The sequence below is a fragment of the Salminus brasiliensis genome, chromosome 4 (genome assembly GCF_030463535.1).
Source record: "Salminus brasiliensis chromosome 4, fSalBra1.hap2, whole genome shotgun sequence".
NCBI lineage: Eukaryota > Metazoa > Chordata > Actinopteri > Characiformes > Bryconidae > Salminus > Salminus brasiliensis.
The window spans coordinates 46,902,166-46,906,770 of NC_132881.1; positions in this window are offsets into that span (position 1 = coordinate 46,902,166).

Consider the following 4,605-nt stretch of genomic DNA (forward strand, 5'->3'; position numbering starts at 1 on the left):
TGCTGCCGAACGCTCTCTGATCTGTGAGTGTTTTAGAATGAGGGTCAGCCAGCGATGTGTTGACGCGGATCATATGCCACGCCAGGCCGAGTTGTTCCCCCTTTCACCCGCCCACCCTTGGCAGCTGGGCCCAGAGCCGGACCCAGATAAGGCAGCTGTACTCTCCAGTATTGGAAAAATGGGCCCACTTAGCAGAGACATGGCAACGGGCTTTGTTGTTGTGGAGCAGGGGGGGAAAAAACAGAGTGCCTGTCATGAATGGGTTTGCTGTGGTGTTTTGTTAGCCCCGTACTGGTGCCAGTGAGGGGGGAAATGTGAAATGTGAGACCAGAACATACGGGACACATGTCCTGCTGTGTCATTTCTCCGGGTCATCATGTTTGTAGTTGTTTATCACTTACATATATCATATATTAGCCCTACAATATATGGACAAAAGTATTGGGACACCTGCTCATTCATTGCCTCTTCTGAAATCAAATGAATAAAAAAAAGATTCCTGGAGTTACTGTCTTTACTGTCCAGGGTAGAAGACTTTCTACTAGATTTTGGAGGATTTGATTGCATTCAAACGTGTTAGTTACCCCAACTCCTCAATGCAGTATTGAATTGATCACCATCCATCGTTCCAGTGAACACAGTTCTTCCACTGCCCCACAGCTCAATGCTGGGGGGCTTCATACCCCTCTAGCCCACACCTGGAATTAGACAGCATGGTGCCAATAGGGTCATGTTTATCTGGGCCTGGAGTCCTAAAATATTGGCAGTACCTCTGTGTGTGTATTTGCACATGTGTGCCAGCTTAAGTAGTTGAATTCATTAATAGAAGGGGTGTCCACAAACATTTGGACATGCAGCATGTGTAGTGTAGTTTGAAGAACGCCATTTGCTCAGTCACCCAGTGTTCTGCTGGCTCTCCATCCACCACAATGCTCATTACAGCCTTAAGTGAATTCCCAGTGCTCAGAGCTCATCCTCCTCCAGAAGGATATGGGTCAGCTTCAGCTGTGGAGAGATCTACCTGCTACCCCGATGACTTCTTGATTCATCCTGAGGTTCTGCTCTTGGGCTGAACTTGCTAGGATGGCCTGATCTAGTCATGATTTAGTGGACAGTGGGACAGTGGCTGATTTCCAACTGTTCTGAGATCTGTTTAAACCCCATTCCCAGACCCACCTGCATCTACAGCCTTCTTTCTGAAGGCCTCAGAGAGCTCTCTGGATCAGGCCATGATGGTGATCTTCTTCACCCCTCACTTCAACCATCAATCAAGAGCAGACCAGTGGTGCATTTATTATGTGGTGCATTTAGTGCTGTATGATTAGTATATATATTATATTTAGTATATTTAGCTCTGTATATTTAGTGTATTTATATATTATGTGGTGTGTTTGGTGCTGTATAATTATTATATGTATTATATTCAGTATATTTATTATATTTGTATATTATGTGGTGTGTTTATTGCTGTATAATTAGTATATAAAATATATTTAATATATTTAGCTCTGTATAATTAGTATGTTTATTATATTTAGTTTTGTATATTTAGTGTTTTTATTATATTTAGCTCTGTCTATGTATTATATTTAGCTCTGTGTATTTATTATATGTATTATAGTGAGCTCTGTATATTTAGTGTATGTATTATATTTAGCTCTGTATATTTAGTGTATTTATTATATTTAGCTTTGTATATGTATTATATTTAGCTCTGTATATTTAGTATATGTATTATATTTAGCTCTGTATGTTTATTATATTTAGCTCTGTATATTTATTATATGTATTATATTCAATATTTATTATATGTATTATTGTATTATATGTATTATTATATGTATTATATTCAGTATGATTATTATATGTATTATATTTATCTCTGTATGTTTATTATATGTATTATATTCAGCTCTGTATGTTTATTATATTCAGCTCTGTATGTTTATTATACGTATTATATTCAGCTCTTTATGTTTATTATATTCAGCTCTGTATGTTTATTATATTCAGCTCTGTATGTTTATTATATGTATTATAATCAGCTCTGCATGTTTATTATATTCAGCTCTGTATGTTTAGTATATGTATTATATTCAGCTCTGTATGTTTATTATATTTATCTCTGTATGTTTATTATATTCAGCTCTGTATGTTTAGTATATGTATTATAATCAGCTCTGTATGTTTATTATATTCAGCTCTGTATGTGTATTATATGTATTATATTTATCTCTGTATATTTTTTATATGTATTATATTCAGCTCTGTATATTTATTATATTTATTATATTTATCTCTGTATGTTTATTATATGTATTATATTCAGCTCTGTATGTTTATTATATGTATTATATTTATCTCTGTATGTTTATTATATGTATTATATTCAGCTCTGTATGTTTATTATAATCAGCTCTGTATGTTTATTATATTCAGCTCTGTATGTTTAGTATATGTATTATAATCAGCTCTGTATGTTTATTATATTCAGCTCTGTATGTTTATTATATTCAGCTCTGTATGTTTAGTATATGTATTATAATCAGCTCTGTATGTTTATTATATTCAGCTCTGTATGTGTATTATATGTATTATATTTATCTCTGTATGTTTATTATATGTAGTATAATCAGCTCTGTATATTTATTATATGTATTATATTCAGCTCTGTATATTTATTATATTTATTATATTTATCTCTGTATGTTTATTATATGTATTATATTTATCTCTGTATTTTTATTATATTTATCTCTGTATGTTTATTATATGTATTATATTCAGCTCTGTATGTTTATTATATGTATTATATTTATCTCTGTATGTTTATTATATGTATTATATTCAGCTCTGTATATTTATTATATTTATCTCTGTATGTTTATTATATTCAGCTCTGTATGTTTATTATATGTATTATATTTATCTCTGTATGTTTATTATATGTATTATATTCAGCTCTGTATATTTATTATATTTATCTCTGTATGTTTATTATATTCAGCTCTGTATGTTTATTATATGTATTATATTCAGCTCTGTATGTTTATTATATTCAGCTCTGTATGTTTATTATATGTATTATATTCAGCTCTGTATGTTTATTATATGTATTATAATCAGCTCTGTATGTTTATTATATTCAGCTCTGTATGTTTATTATATGTATTATATTTATCTCTGTATGTTTATTATATTTATCTCTGTATGTTTATTATATGTATTATATTCAGCTCTGTATGTTTATTATATGTATTATATTTATCTCTGTATGTTTATTATATGTATTATATTTATCTCTGTATGTTTATTATATGTATTATATTCAGCTCTGTATGTTTATTATATGTATTATATTTATCTCTGTATGTTTATTATATGTATTATATTCAGCTCTGTATGTTTAGTATATTCAGCTCTGTATGTTTATTATATGTATTATATTTAGCTCTGTATGTTTATTATATTTAGCTCTGTATGTTTATTATATGTATTATATTTAGCTCTGTATGTTTATTATATTTAGCTCTGTATGTTTATTATATGTATTATATTCAGCTCTGTATGTTTAGTATATTCAGCTCTGTATGTTTATTATATTTATCTCTGTATGTTTATTATATGTATTATATTCAGCTCTGTATGTTTATTATATTCAGCTCTGTATGTTTATTATATGTATTATATTTAGCTCTGTATGTTTATTATATTTAGCTCTGTATGTTTATTAAATGTATTATATTTAGCTCTGTATGTTTATTATATGTATTATATTCAGCTCTGTATGTTTATTATATGTATTATATTCAGCTCTGTATGTTTAGTATATTCAGCTCTGTATGTTTATTATATGTATTATATTTATCTCTGTATGTTTATTATATTCAGCTCTGTATGTTTATTATATTTATCTCTGTATGTTTATTATATTCAGCTCTGTATGTTTATTATATGTATTATATTTATCTCTGTATGTTTATTATATTTATCTCTGTATGTTTATTATATTTATCTCTGTATGTTTATTATATGTATTATATTCAGCTCTGTATGTTTATTATATTTATCTCTGTATGTTTATTATATTCAGCTCTGTATGTTTATTATATGTATTATATTTATCTCTGTATGTTTATTATATGTATTATATTCAGCTCTGTATGTTTATTATATGTATTATATTCAGCTCTGTATGTTTAGTATATTCAGCTCTGTATGTTTATTATATGTATTATATTTATCTCTGTATGTTTATTATATTCAGCTCTGTATGTTTATTATATTTATCTCTGTATGTTTATTATATTCAGCTCTGTATGTTTATTATATGTATTATATTTATCTCTGTATGTTTATTATATTTATCTCTGTATGTTTATTATATGTATTATATTCAGCTCTGTATGTTTATTATATTTATCTCTGTATGTTTATTATATGTATTATAATCAGCTCTGTATGTTTATTATATTCAGCTCTGTATGTTTATTATATGTATTATATTTATCTCTGTATGTTTATTATATTCAGCTCTGTATGTTTATTATATGTATTATATTTATCTCTGTATGTTTATTATATTTATCTCTGTATGTTTATTAT